Source organism: Phyllobates terribilis, unplaced genomic scaffold, assembly GCF_046119375.1.
Source record: "Phyllobates terribilis strain yellow unplaced genomic scaffold, ASM4611937v1 Scaffold_4__5_contigs__length_816908805, whole genome shotgun sequence".
Taxonomy (NCBI): Eukaryota; Metazoa; Chordata; class Amphibia; order Anura; family Dendrobatidae; genus Phyllobates; species Phyllobates terribilis.
In genome coordinates this window covers 483029487-483045229 of record NW_027362764.1, presented here as the reverse complement: position 1 = coordinate 483045229, position 15743 = coordinate 483029487, and the positions used below count along the sequence as shown (strand labels likewise).

The 15743-nt window shown below is 49.7% G+C and overlaps 1 protein-coding gene across 1 annotated transcript in view; it reads right to left on the bottom strand.

Annotated features, from left to right (window-relative positions):
- The window catches only part of LOC141265547 (uncharacterized), a 160663-nt gene extending 145479 nt beyond the window's left edge, over positions 1 to 15184 (bottom strand). The window contains exon 1 of the mRNA XM_073678741.1: positions 14995 to 15184. The gene's annotated coding sequence lies outside the window, so the exon portion shown is untranslated. The remainder of the gene's footprint in view (positions 1 to 14994) is intronic.
- Positions 15185 to 15743: the final 559 nt, after the last annotated feature.

Here is a 15743-nt window from a genome sequence, read left to right as displayed (position 1 = left end):
TTCCATAAGAATTTGGGAAAGTTATGAAATGTTTTATAAATGTCTGCTCTGTTCCTGATCTAAGGATCTCGGCTTTTAGTTGAGATGAATCTGTGCTGGACTTTATGTACATGCTCAGTAGTGAGGGAGGGCTGTGGAGTCGCGGAGTCAGAAGTCAGGCTAATTGAAGAGTCGGAGTCGAAGGTTTGGCTTACCGACTCCACAGCTCTGCTGACAATTTTGCAAGTTTTCTCACCTACAAAGAATGGTGATGCATTAGTATGCAAATGAGCTGTTAAGATCTATGGGCCATACACAGATCTCCCTGAGAATCTGCCTCCAGGGCTTATTTTAAATGCAAGTGGGTGTTACCAGTGTAAGACATGTAATGTCTGACAGTCTGCTCTCGTGATCGGCATGTCTCACACTGGTAAAATCCCCTTTCATTTAAAATAAGTTCTAGAGGCAGATTCTCATGCAGATCTGTGTCTGGCCCATTTACATATTAAGAAAAATCTGGATTTCTCTGGCATAAGACAATTTCCTATGACCTATATGCCCATATAGATGGCTTAGAAGGGTTGATCCTACTGACAGATTCCCTTTCAATAGTAACCGTTTTAATTTTTTTTTTTCATAAATAAATAGTACACATCAAAACAATAAACTTTGTAAAATAGGATAGCTCGGTGGCCTTGCAGTGCTAGAGTCCTGGGTTCAAATCCTTCAGTGGACAACATCTGCAAAGACTTTGCATGTTCTCTCCAAGTTTGAGTGGGTTTTTTCCATGTACTTCAGTTTCCTCCCACACTCCAAAGACATACAGATAGGAAATTTAGATTGTGAGCCCCAATAGGGACAGCGATGGTGATGTCTGTAAAGTACTATGGAATTAACGGCACTATATAAGTGAGTAAAATAATAATAACATATCTTATAAGAAAGATCTGCTTATTTCTCCTCCTGTACTGATATTTCACTCTCAATTTTTTTCAATTGATGGGTAAATCTGTCTTCAGTGAATACAGACTTTTCCATTACTGAGGTAGAAGATGACAGTTTCTGCTCATAGGATTCTATGAGTAGGATAGGTGGGAGGGTGGAGGAGGTGGAACTAGAAGGAGACCTGACATGCTGCTCAAAGTTCTCCTGAAATGATGGCAACTCTTCTGTTCCAATAATGTGAAATACAGAGTGACAGATCAGTTTAGAAGTAAAAAGAAGAAAATTTCTCTGATAAGATATATTACAAAGTTTATTATTTTCACATGTGCTATTGATATATGGAGAGAAATTAAAATGACGGTGTAGGGGTTCACTCTCTCTGGCTGGCACCAAACTCTCTGAGTCCCAAAAGTCCCGTCACTTGGACACCATTTCACAGTTACCTGGCACTCCTGAGGTCCCTCACCAGCATGAGGAACAGCACTGCAGGCAGGGCAGGCGAAGTAGAAGTCGTGTCGGCCAATGCTGCAGTCCACCAGCCCCGGCATTGCGGACCTTGGTTCTCCTCCTCACAACTCCACTTAAAGAGATGGCTCCCAGCTCTCAGCGCTCACCTGAGCTGCACCAGCGATGCCATGATTCCATGTCTGGAAGGACAGCTCCTCCACGCTTTCAGACTGTGTCTGCAATGCAGCAGCCGCCTTTATCCCGGACATCTAATCCTTACACTGTAATCACCTGTGCTCTCTGGCATTTCTTTCCTGCATTCTCCACCAATTATAGGGGTTCACTCTCTCTGATAGGCATTAGGCCTTAGGTAGCACTCGCACAGGCAATGCAGTTTTGGTCCAAACACATGCAGTTTTTATTACTTTCCACAGGTTGCACAGCACTAAAACAAACTCATAAACATAAATCCCTAGTCATGTCCAGGCGCTAACTAAAAAGAACAGACCCTGGCTACTCATACACGGCTGAGCTAGCCCAAGCTTGGTCAAACAAAACAGTTATTGTCCATAGCAATCACTGATACTTGTGGTTCTCTGCACACGGCCTGTGCATTTAATCATGATCACACTTGTCAGTGCATGCTCCCCCGAACAGATTACACCACTTTCTCCCAGAGCAGACTTCATACACAAAAGAGGCATGATCCCACTGGTTGCTGTATCCCCTTCAACCCGAGCTCTAGCAGCTCCAGACACAGTTCACACTGAACAGGCTGAAGCTTCCACATGGTTCTCTGCAGCTCTCACAAAGAGACTGCTTAACACACTCTCCATTCAGAGAGAGACCCTTGCATGTCTCTCAGCTACAGCTCACATTTTGGCTGGTCACTCACCAGTGGTACATTAGACTCTGCTTCATCCAGGAGACAGACACTCCCTCAGTAGACTGCCACTCCATGAAGCTACTTCCTGGTTCTTAGCAAAACCCTACAGATGTATCTAATCAAGACCCTGCAGAACTGTGATTTAACCTTCCCAGCTATGCTACAACGGTTACTCTTTAAATACATTGCACATGTGAATCAATAATTTCTGTCTCCTTGTAAAGAAGTTACATAATTACAATTCCACAAATGTAGATGTCCTGTGGGTAATTAAACCCATTCAAACAGGAATCTTAATATCATCTAACAAATAATCAGAAAGTTGAGTTTTATTTAATACTACACAGTACTTTACTATCATACTGGAAATCCTGAAGTCAATAGAACACAAGTTGCTTAGTAGAACTTCAGCACATGTATATTTATTGCTTTTACTTGTACAGACATGCTTATTACATTGAAAATAAAATCAAGGAATAATTATACTTCTAGGCTTGGGAAATACACCAAGGCCAATTTCGGTCTCTACAAAGAATGTTTTCACATTCTCAGCAAATATCACCATCTAATAAAGACAATTCAGAAATAATTTTACAGTATGATAAATGGTAGTCCTGTTGAATGAATCTAGAATACCCTGGAGGAATAAGAAGACCATCAATTCAATTTACATACCCAAAGGTTCACAGAAATCCTTGCTGATTTTTCATATTTTATAGGTGTGGGCATTTAACACCTTCCCGCAAATAGTCATAACTTGTAACTGTGCATCCAGATTGCAAGTACTTTACTGCAATCCAGCATAAAGTTATGTCACAGGGATGGAACTGGCACAGTAGCAGGAATCGGTTGCTAAACTTTTGTTGTATTTCTGGGTAAAAGTCCTAGCTTTGATCCCAGCACTTTTCACCCACAGCTGGTACTGTCAATAGTGACAGCAGCACGTGAGTAGTGTGACAGAGGAAGATCGCTGCCTCTGGCAGCTCATCGTTACTCCCACAGTTGAATTGTTGGGTGCTATAGAAACTAGGAGGCGTAACAATGGCCTCTGTCTGCCATTTGCCTCAGCCTATCAGATCCTGCTAGAAGGAGGGTCTGATAGGCCACTTTTCAGTCGAAAGACTGACAGGCTAAGTAGTTGACGTGCCCCCTGGGCCGTGGGGTACCCAGTGCCGGGCCGGTGGATGCTGGGGAATGACACAGTGGCGGTGGCCCGGTCTGTGACCCAGGGCGGTCAATAAAAAGGGGATTTATGGTGTTTATGACGCGCCCCCTGGGACATATTCCTTTTTGAGGGGAATACCCGGCACCGGATCAGATGGGGGGTTGTAGTCTCCGAGCGGCTGTGACCCGGCCCGTGCCCAGGGCGTCAAGCTTAGTGTTATGTGGCAGTCCTACAGATGTTATTAAGAGTTCTTTTGTGTCGACTACGACACCCGTTGTGATGCGGTCACTGTGGCCGCCGCTGCAGCAGGGTCCGCTGAGGCTGATGGTGGGTGCGCAGCTTGGTGGGATAACCCCCAACGGGAGGGGTATAGCCTCAGGGGGGACAGGTGCAGAGGATGGGGGTTGTGGTGGTGCAGTGCAGACGGCAATGAAGACAGAGTCGGGTTGTGCAGTTAAGGGTGTTTACTTACTGCAGATGTTGTACTGGTCACTCCAGCTTCGAGTGACCACCCGAGCCGTGCTGCGTCCACCAGGTCCTGGATCCAGCCAACCCCCAAACAAGTCCGGAGCGTGGCCCTGAGCTCTCCTTCTGTCCCGTTCTCTGGCCGTCCCCACCAGTGATCCACCTAGGTCCAGCTCCCTCGGGCCTTCTGTTGGGACACCCTTGGCCTTGGGTTCCCTGACCCTTCATGTGGTGTGCCTTCGGGGTGGATGTGATGGGTGGCCGTGGCAGATGCTGCCCACGGCCTCCGGTCTCTGGCTAGGGTGTGTTTTCTGCCCCCGCCAGTTTGGGATCCGGTACCCTGTGCCGACTCTTCACCCGGGGATTTAAGTTGGGTTCTTGGAGTCCCCTTTTCTGTTTCCCCCTCTGGGTCTCTCTTCTCCTCTCTCACTCTGGGTCTCTCTTCTCCTCTGCTGGCTGACTTGTTCTCTGCATCTGACCCTGTTCTTAGTTGGTGCCCACCTTATATACACCCTCTATGTGTGAGCTCAGGTGACCAGCACCCAATGAGCTCCTATCTTTACCCAGGCTGCTCCCCCTATCTGCCCCTACACTACTTGGGATGTACCACCCCCCCCCCACTCCAGCCAGGAACAGACTCGGTCGTACCTGCACATTTCTAAGTGGGAGTACCGTCGGTCTGCTCCTCGGAAATGGGATGTGTGTAGTGCATGCAGCCTACCGAGCTCAGTTCCACACTCCATCCTTACCCGGGAGTGGAATATCACACCTCTGGGTTGAGGTGCAATACCCCTGTAGCAGCCGAATCCTCAGGGTGCTACATTCCCCCCTGGTAAATCACAGCACATCCTCGGGCTGTAAGACAAAAGCATCACATAACATGCAAAATTTTCATAAACATATAAAACATATAAAACAATATATATATATATATATTAGAAAACTTTTCATATAATTAACATTCTCGTCGCCTCTGGCTCCTCCTCCGGTCACTGTGCAACGTGTGACCGGGTAAAGTGCGACAGTCTCTCTGGACAACTGGTTCTCCTATAAAACCAGTAGGGGGCGCTTTAGGAAGCGCAACTATATACAGGGGAAGTTGGCCGCTCTCAGTCCTCGGCCAGGTAAAGGGAAGGGAATGGCTGCTCACAGTCCTCAGCCTGTTATGGATACGGAATAACGGGTGAATAGTTCACTCATGCTGGTCCCAACGGGGACTATATATATGTAGCAACAGTTTCTTTATACCCGGTCGGGTAACTATTTACATCTACTGCTCTGCCGCACTCAACGGCGTCTTCCTCCTGCTCTTTGCTTATAGCTGGTTGTAACTTCAGACCCGTCCGGGTCCTCTTGCTCCTCCTCCTCGCACCGCAACTCCTCCTCCGTCAGGCGGTGTACGTGGAGGGCGTAAGGTCCTTTGGCACACTTGTGCCGGGTAAAGGTGACCTCGTCTCCGATGTAGAGGTCACGACCTCTGTGCCCCTCCGGCAGATGGGACTCCACGTCTCTGCGCGTGACAAAGACGTCGCCGGGGGTGTTGTTGTCTCGAATGAAGCCCCACCCATGCTGCTGGTTGAACTTGATCACTGTCCCGATGGTGCGGGGACAATGCGCTGCACGGGGGTCCCTCCTGGTCCGGCTCTTCTGCTCGGCACTCCGTACTTGGGCCTGCTGTTCCCGGACCCGCCTCTCTCTCCGCTCCCTCGCAAACTCTTCGAGCTGCTGTCGGCAACACTCAGCACGCTCCGCTGCAGCTGCCCTGGTTTCCTGAGTGAACCCCATTAGGTCTTCTCCGGTGGGGTCCCACTCAAATTGGGCCTCTTCAAGCGGGGGCGAGATCCGTGCCACGGGCTTCGGAGCCGGAATCAGGGGCTCACACAAGGGCCCTAGTCTCTGCTGCCGTCCCAGCTCATGGAATTCTTCGGGCCAGATGAAGGGCCGCCCATCTGGCCATGTGAGCTGGCTGAACAAGTCCTCCCCCAGGTGTGGCACCCTTGGTTTTACGGGCGCGGGCGCGGTGGTGGTGGCGCCCGGGTTGCCCAGGCCTTGCGGCCAGGCCTGGGGCACCTGGAAGGTGAAGGGCACCGTTAGGACGGCGGCGCCCTGGGCTACCTGGCCTTGCGGCCAAGCCGGAGGCTCCGCGGAGGTAGGGGGCGCTGTTGGTGATGCGGCGCCCGGGGGTACTAGGCCTTGCGACCAGGCTGGTGGTATTTCCTGCTTTGTCACGCTCCGGGTCGAGGCGCGTGACGTCACAGGGGTCGCTGCGGCGGCTTCCGGTCGGGGCTTAGTCCATAGCGGTGACATGGCGGCTACGGGCACTGCAGGGGGACTTTCGGGCTCTGCGACGGGGAGCTGGGGCAGGTGGGCGGTTTCCCGGCTTGGGGTATAGGCGTCCCCTTTACCTGCCTCCATGCGTTCGGCTCCCTTCTCGGCGCCGTCTTCGGCCTTTGGGCCTCCCGCGCCATCCTCAGAGGCGGTCTGTTTCCTCTTCCAGGGTAGCGTGCTCCGTTGACTGGTCTCAGCTTGCTGGGCCATCTCCCGGCTCCATTCCGCCAATATCTCGCGCTGTACCCGGGCCATCCTCCGTGCGAGGCCCTCCAGGGCAGTCTGTGCACACTCCCGATCTCGGGGGAGCTGTGCAAGGACCTCCACTAGGCCTAGTGGGGTCGTGGTTTCTAGCAGGCTCCTGACCAACGGGTCGGTGCTGCTCTGCTCTTCTTCCAGCAGGCTCCTGGCCAGCGGGCCGGTGCTGCTCTGCTCTCCTTCCTCGGTCTTTAGCAGACTCCTGGCCAGCGGGCCGGTGCTGTTCTGCTTTCTCTCCATATCCGGGTAAGCTCCTCCGCTACTCCTCGTTAGACTTCTTGCCTCCGGGTGCGCTCGCTCTAGGCTGCTCCAGGCGGCACCCATCTTCGTTCTTTTCTTTCGTCTCCTCCCACTTCGAGGGCGGTCCCGGGGCAACTCGGTGACTGTCAGCTCCAGGGGTAGTTCTTTCACGCTGACAGACACCTCCAGCATCACAGTCTCTGTTGGTGGGGGCGGTTTCCACTTTTGGCGCCATTTTCTGTCCTGGCCCACGATGGGAGGCGGCCTCTTGCCCTCCTTTGGCACGCCCATAATGGCGTCCGCTGCTCTTCCAAGGCGGGAAATCTTCGGATTTGGCGGGAAGCGTCGCCCAGTGGCGGGAAACTCTGCAGATGGCGGGAACAAGCTGGAAATGGCGGACAATCGGCGGGAAACGACCTGTGATGGGGTCCGATGGCGTGGACCCTCCGGAACCGGCGGGAGACTTCTTTCTGAGGTAAACTCGTTCTTCTCTTCAGGCACGCAGTACCCGGTTGTTGCGGGCACGTAATCCTGCCGACTACGCCAAAGTTGACGCGCCCCCTGGGACATATTCCTTTTTGAGGGGAATACCCGGCACCGGATCAGATGGGGGGTTGTAGTCTCCGAGCGGCTGTGACCCGGCCCGTGCCCAGGGCGTCAAGCTTAGTGTTATGTGGCAGTCCTACAGATGTTATTAAGAGTTCTTTTGTGTCGACTACGCCACCCGTTGTGATGCGGTCACTGTGGCCGCCGCTGCAGCAGGGTCCGCTGAGGCTGATGGTGGGTGCGCAGCTTGGTGGGATAACCCCCAACGGGAGGGGTATAGCCTCAGGGGGGACAGGTGCAGAGGATGGGGGTTGTGGTGGTGCAGTGCAGACGGCAATGAAGACAGAGTCGGGTTGTGCAGTTAAGGGTGTTTACTTACTGCAGATGTTGTACTGGTCACTCCAGCTTCGAGTGACCACCCGAGCCGTGCTGCGTCCACCAGGTCCTGGATCCAGCCAACCCCCAAACAAGTCCGGAGCGTGGCCCTGAGCTCTCCTTCTGTCCCGTTCTCTGGCCGTCCCCACCAGTGATCCACCTAGGTCCAGCTCCCTCGGGCCTTCTGTTGGGACACCCTTGGCCTTGGGTTCCCTGACCCTTCATGTGGTGTGCCTTCGGGGTGGATGTGATGGGTGGCAGTGGCAGATGCTGCCCACGGCCTCCGGTCTCTGGCTAGGGTGTGTTTTCTGCCCCCGCCAGTTTGGGATCCGGTACCCTGTGCCGACTCTTCACCCGGGGATTTAAGTTGGGTTCTTGGAGTCCCCTTTTCTGTTTCCCCCTCTGGGTCTCTCTTCTCCTCTCTCACTCTGGGTCTCTCTTCTCCTCTGCTGGCTGACTTGTTCTCTGCATCTGACCCTGTTCTTAGTTGGTGCCCACCTTATATACACCCTCTATGTGTGAGCTCAGGTGACCAGCACCCAATGAGCTCCTATCTTTACCCAGGCTGCTCCCCCTATCTGCCCCTACACTACTTGGGATGTACCACCCCCCCCCCACTCCAGCCAGGAACAGACTCGGTCGTACCTGCACATTTCTAAGTGGGAGTACCGTCGGTCTGCTCCTCGGAAATGGGATGTGTGTAGTGCATGCAGCCTACCGAGCTCAGTTCCACACTCCATCCTTACCCGGGAGTGGAATATCACACCTCTGGGTTGAGGTGCAATACCCCTGTAGCAGCCGAATCCTCAGGGTGCTACATTTACATGGGATTATAGTTTATAAAGTTCGTGACGCCACCTGTGGAATGCGGCTAAAGGGAGCCGCTGCTGCGGAGCAGTCCTCTGAAGCTGGTGTTACTGCAGCAGGGATGGTGTGGCTCTCCACAGGAAGAGCTTAGCTCCAGGGCAGTGTAGATGTTGCAGGTTGTGCTGGGCATTGTAGTGCAGGGGTTGATGGCACAGCAAGAAACACAGAGACAAAGAAGTGCAGTCCCAGGGTCTTTACTCACAGTTGTTGCAGTCCAGATTACAGGGATCCATGTAACTGCCCTCATCGTCCTGTGCTTACTCAGGGAGGGGTTCGGTCTACCCCCAGGTAACTCCGGAGTACTTAGCAAGACCCCCTTCTGTGTGTCCTCGGTCTCTGGCCTTCTTCCTGCACCTCACACCTAGTATCTCCAATCCGGTACCCGTGGGCCTTGGCGGGCGACGTCTGTTCCGTCCCCTGGGTCCTATATGGCTACCTTCACGGTGAGACTGGCGTGGACTTGTGGCTCCAGGACATAAAGTACTGCAGCCTCCGGTTTCTAGTTGTGCATAAAGTCCTCTCCTATTTGAAAGACCGGTTCCCTTTGTGTGGCCTGACCCCCTCCACCTCCTGGTAGATTCGGGCGTACGGGTGGCCTTCTGCACGGCCCGTACCCCTGGGGTCCTTTCTTGGTTCCTGAAGCCTATCTACTACCTCTCCTCTCTTCTCTCCTTCTGTTCAGACTTGGGCCTCACTGGCTAGGCCCGCCTCTGGAGCAGAGCTCCTGCAGAGCCTCGGCTCCCCTCACATTCCTCCTCTGACTGATCTCAACTCACTAAAATGGCTTCCCCATTTATACCTTCCTCTCATGTGCTCCCCTAAGCTACTTCCTCCACCAACACCCACTACGTGGTTCCCCCTCTCTAGGTTCCCCCCTCTCCAGCCAGGGACCAGGGACTGCGCTCTCCCTTAGGAGCAATCTCGCCCTGCCCTGCTGAAGTGGACGTGTTGGATGCAGGTGTTAGGGTCCTGAGCTGTACTCCTTCCTTACATGAAAGTGAGATGCCACATTTCTGGCTGAGATGCAATACCTCTGTGGTGACCGAACCCTCAGGGGCGCCACATAGTGAACATAGTGAACCACTAGTGAACATTATCAATGCTATCAAATTATCGCATAATCACATCCCCTTGTGAGGGAATAGTGCTTTAGTTTTTGTTTTTAATAATAAATGGCAGTTATCAGGAACAGCGGAGGTCAAGATAAGGTCTGGAAAACCAAGCAAAACTACAGTGAGAACTGCTCGTAGGATTGCTAGAGAGGCAAATCAGAACCCCCGCTTAACTGCAAAACACCAGTGACGTGATTACGGGTCGCTGATGGGTTGCCATAACAGCTGGGGGTCTATTGAAGACCTCCATGCTTGTCATTGTGGAGCTCCTTTGAAACAGCCTGTTGCCGGGCATTCAAGGAAACCATGATTTCTGCTATATACAGCACTTTATATAATACAAGCGATCAAACAATCGTACTGTAGCTTGAAGTCCCCTAAGGCAGAGGTCCCCAACCGCCGGTCCGCGGACCAGGACCGGGCCGTTGGGGTTTTTCAGCCGGTCCGCGGGGAGAGGGGGCCCCTCCAGCCTCCAGCAGGGCCGCCATCAGGGCATGACTGCCCTGACTCCAGTATGGGGCCCGGCCGGTAGGAGCCCCCTCGGAGCCCCCCTCTTGTGCGTCTCTCTCCTCATGGGGCCCCCGGCCCCATGCTAAGCGCCGGGTCCGGGAAATCTTAGCGCTGCGCTGCTGCGGCAGCACCTTCATGATTCCCCTGACTTCCGGTCATGTGACGGCGCCGTCACATGGCCGGAAGTCAGGAGAACCTGGTGTCAGCGATTTGGACGAGCGCCAGGATTCTGCAGGGATCGCATGGGGGTAAGTATAACAAGTTTTATTTTTTTTTAAATACAATTAACTAGGAGTGGGGGGAATGGGAGATGCACATGGGGGGAGGGGAGAGATGAGAGATGCACATGGGGGAGGGGAGAGATGAGAGATCCACATGGGGGGGAGGGGAGAGATGAGAGATGCACATGGGGGAGGGGAGAGATGAGAGATCCACATGGGGGGGAGGGGAGAGATGAGAGATGCACATGGGGGAGGGGAGAGATGAGAGATCCACATGGGGGGGAGGGGAGAGATGAGAGATGCACATGGGGGGAGGGGAGAGATGAGAGATGCACATGGGGGAGGGGAGAGATGAGAGATGCACATGGGAGGGAGGGGAGAGATGAGAGATGCACGGGGGGGTGAGAGATGCACGGGGGGGTGAGAGATGCACAGGGGGGGATGAGAGATGCACGGGGGGTGGATGAGAGATGCACGGGGGGGTGAGAGATGCACGGGGGGGATGAGAGATGCACGGGGGGTGGATGAGAGATGCACGGGGGGGTGAGAGATGCACGGGGGGGATGAGAGATGCACGGGGGGTGGATGAGAGATGCACGGGGGGGTGAGAGATGCACGGGGGGGATGAGAGATGCACGGAGGGGATGAGAGATGCACGGGGGGTGGATGAGAGATGCACGGGGGGTGGATGAGAGATGCACGGAGGGGGATGAGAGATGCACGGAGGGGGATGAGAGATGCACGGGGGTGAGCTGCACATGGGGGGGTGAGAGATGCACATGGGGGGGTTATGTTTACATAACTTTGTTGCCTTATGAAGGGCGGGGGGGGCCCCCAAAAATTTCTTGCACAGGGGCCCACTACAGTCTGTGTCCGCCCCTGGGATGAAGTAAATGCAGCTGAACAGCAGCTGTCAGGACAGCTGCCCTGTCCTGCTGCAGGGCGTGATGGGGCCTCAGTGATGCGGCTCCTGGCACAGCACATTATGTGGGGCTCCTGGCGGGGACCTGGTCTACACTATATGATAAGTATGCACTAAACTCCAAATCCCTCCATTACCCCGCCCCCATATGACCAAAGCCCCGCCCACCCCACCCCCTCCTTGCTGGGCCATGGAAAAATGATCTTGCTTCAAGCCGGTCCCTGGTGCAAAAAAGGTTGGGGACCACTGCCCTAAGGGGACTGACAAGTACAGTAAAAAGTAAACATTTTTTTTTACAAAATATGAAAAAAAAAAAACATAAAAGTTCAAATCACCCCTCTTTTCTCCTATTAGAAATAAAGATATTATTTTTTTTTTTAAAAATTCACTTATGTGTTATCCCCACATTCAGAAAAGTCTGATCTATCAAAACATAAAAATAATTAACCTGATTCGTAAACACCAGAAACGGAAAAAATTGAAGAACGGCAAAATTAAGTCACATTTATTCCAAAATGGTATCAAGAATGTTGTCTCGTCTTGCAAAAAATAAGTCATCACACAGCTTCATCAACCAAAAAACTAAAACATTACGGGTCTTGGAAAATGGTGACACAATACAAAAATTTTTTTCTTGCAAACCTCAGATTTTTTTTTTTACCACTAAAGTAATAAAAAAAATGGACGTGTTTGGAATAACTGTAATCATACTGATGATCAGAATCATATTGCTATGTCATTTTTACCACAAAATGTACATCGTAAAAACAATTTTTAAACAAACAATGTCAGAATTGCAGGTGTTTTTTTCACAATTTTCCCCACTTGGAATTTTTTTTCCAGTTTTCCTGTACACTTCAAGGTAAAATTAATGGTGTCATTCAAAAGTACAACTCGTCCCACAAAAAACAAGCTCCCATATATCTATATGGACAGAAAAATAAAAGAGTTATGGCTCTGGGAAGAAGTGGAGGAAAAAACAAAATGCAAAACAGAAATTAGCCCTGTCATGAAGGGGTTAAGCTACTTCTTACTTTGTTTAGCACATATACAGGTATCAGCAGCATAACAGTAATGATCTGTGTAGCTGTGAATCCAGCTCTGGAATTACCACTCCGAAACTTCAACACAATCATCTTGTTTTCTCACTCTGCTCCTCAGTCCTCCTGACTGTAAGTAAGCCTGTGTGCTTTTGTTTTCCGTTGCATACATTTCTTACTATCTTATTTTCAAGCGATTATTTCAGAATAATTTCAAATGATCATCAAAAGGGTGATACTGATTAGAAGAAATTCAGTTTCGCATCCATTTTTTGTCAGTTCTGATTCATTTGGAAACAAGCAAAAAACACTAATTTTCTGTATCTCCCATAATAATAAAGGTGCCAGTACACATTAGATGAACCTCGGCAGAACTTGAAACTGGCCAACCATGTAATGTGAATAGAGTTCCCTTGACTCTCCTCTGACAGTCCGTGGTAAAAAGATAAGGCATGTAGGATTTCAATATGTACAATCATTTCTTCTTATGAGATATAAGAAGTGTCTGGCAGCTGATTAATCCCCTCTCTTCATTGAGAATTCATGCACTGTTGATCGAAGTTGCATATATATGGCGAAAGTGACAGGAAAAAGTGATCTAGACACATCTATCTGTGTATGCATCTTACATGTGAACAGAGCCTTAAAGGGGTTTTCACATGAACAAAAGTTGATTTTAATCAATAGATCTTGGAATGATAATAATTTCCACAATTGGATGTTATTGAATAAAATGTTCCTGTGCTGAGATAATCTTATAAATGTGCCCCTGCTGTGTACTGTGTAATGGCTGTGTCTGACTGTGTATGGAACATGGTCTGATTGTACCACATCTCCTGGGCAGGGGAGGAAGGAAAAGAGTATACAGACATTACAGCAGGGGATCACAGGTGATTCTTTCTTTGAAGTAAAACATTGTTTAAAAACAGGCAGGGAAATGTTTTACCTCACAAAAAGAACCTGCTGTGATCCCCTGCTGTCCTGTCTGTATACTCTTTGGCTGCGTGCCCACTATGCGTTTTTCAAGCGTTTTTGCCGCGGAATTTCCGCAGCGAAAAACGCTTAAAAAACGCTTGGTAATACGTACCCCATGGTCCCCAATGATAATCCACATGTGCTGTACACATGCTGCGGACATTTCCGCTGCGGATTATCATTGCGGAAAACTACGCAGCATGTCCATTAATTTTGCAGACAGGCAGCGTAATTGCCGCCATTGACTTGCATTGAAACGCTTAATATCCGTGTCAGCACATTTGCACACACAGATATTAAGCGATTCAATGTGCGGATGGTACCCGGGTCTGGAGAAGAGGAGACTCTCATCCAGACCCAGGTACCATAGTACCTGTAAAAAAAAGAATTTTAAATAAAAAATAAAGATTATACTTACCTTCCGATGGCCCCTGGTCTCCATAGCTATGCGTGCGGTGTGTTGGGCGGCTCGCGGTGGTGTGAGAACCTGACATGACGTCATTGAGTCATGTGACAGGTCACGCGACCGCTGACGTCGGCGGTCGCGTGACCTGTCACATGACTCAATGACGTCATCGCAGGTCCTTCACACCACCGCAAGACACCGGGGAGAACGGGCGGAGCGGAGAAGGAGACCGGGGGCCATCGGAAGGTAAGTATAATCTTTATTTTTTATTTTTCACCATTCTTATTCTTTTTTTTTAACTATTACTTGGTCATACTATATAAATCCATGCCGGTTGCATGGATTTATATAGGGTGACCAAGTTGTCAAGCACTTTTCCAAGTGATGATAAAATCGCTTGGAAAGCGCTTGTCAACCCACATGCAGAAATGCATGTGAAGAACGCTTGACAAACGCTTCTACCTGGCGGGAAAAACGCATGTAAAATCCGCATGCGTTTTTCCTGCCTTGGAGAATCAGAAAAAATATGCAGCATTTCTGCATCGTGGGCACATAACTTTTTCCTTCCTCCCCTGCCCAGGAGCTGTGGTATGATCAGACCATGTCCCTGTACAGTCAGACACAGTCATTACACAGTACACAGCAGGGGAACATTTATCAGATTATCTCAGCACAGGAACATTTTATTTAAACACATCCAATTGTGGAAGTTATTATCATTCCAAGATCTATTGATTAAAATTAACTTTCATTCGTGGGAAAACCCCTTTAATGGCACAGTAGCATTATTAATATAGCATTTGTTTTACAGAATTGCTTAAGCGGCAACAAAAAATATTTTTTTTTCTGCTGAATTTAAAACTAAAAACTTAAAAGGGGTTTATGGCAACCTGTAGCTGTCTGGAATGGAGATGCTTGTACAATAAATAAACTCAGCCATCCTGCTCCAATGGATACTGAATAAATGTATCTGAAAGGATAACACTTTCCCACTAATAAGGACTCAAGTACTGCACAGTGAAGCTACCCCTAAACGATTTTGCCTTTTATGAGAAGTTTATAGGGTGGAGGTTCTGGAAATGTCCACATCTGTATTACTGTGAATGCTCCAAGCTGCACAATGTAAACATTTCATTATGTGAAAAGAGAGAGGAGAAGCGAGAAACGAAAATTGGTATTCATATATTTATACCTTATGGATAAGTAAGACTTATTTATTTATATGAGAAGAAATGATTGCACATCATACAAATATAAAATACTGCTATCATTGTATCATATGCATAGGAATTGCATGCATGTCTTACCTGTGTTAGTGAGCAGGCGGTGTGCAGGCACTTGTAGCACGTTGCTGCATACCTGGGCTTTACCTTGGGCTGCAGAGTGTGAGGCTGTGAGAACAGAGGCTGTATCACTGAAGCATGCCTTCACTATCCTACATCAATCTCTGCCAGACGCCTTTTCTATCATACTTACACAGCCTTACTGAGTCTGATGTCACCACTTGCAGCTCATTTTAAACCCTGCCCACCAGCTACACATAGAAAGAAGAAAAAATACATTTGTATTAACAGACTTTTAAAAAATGATGTGCTCACTTTTTGGAGTTCCCTATTATTTCCTGATTTTTACACCACGTAATACATAGTAAAATACTAACACAGTACGGCACATCATGAAATCATTCAATCAAGGTACAAACTTATTCTTGCTAATTGAATTTTTCCCTTTAAGGGCTCATTCACACTTCAGTTTTTTCACGTACGAGTGCTATTCGTGTTTTTCACCCTGTATAGTCTATGTGGCTGTTCACATGTCCATGTTTTTAAGTGAACAAAGTTGTCCGTGCAAAATCGTGGCGACATGTCTCGCTCTGCTCTGACCATTTGCTCGCTGCTCCGGCAGTCTCGCTCTGCTCTGACCCTTTGCTCGCTGCTCCGGCAGTCTCGCTCTGCTCTGACCCTTTGTTCACTGCTCCGGCAATCTCGCTCTGCTCTGACCCTTTGCTCGCTGCTCCGGCAGTCTCGCTCTGCTCTGACCCTTTGCTCGCTGCTCT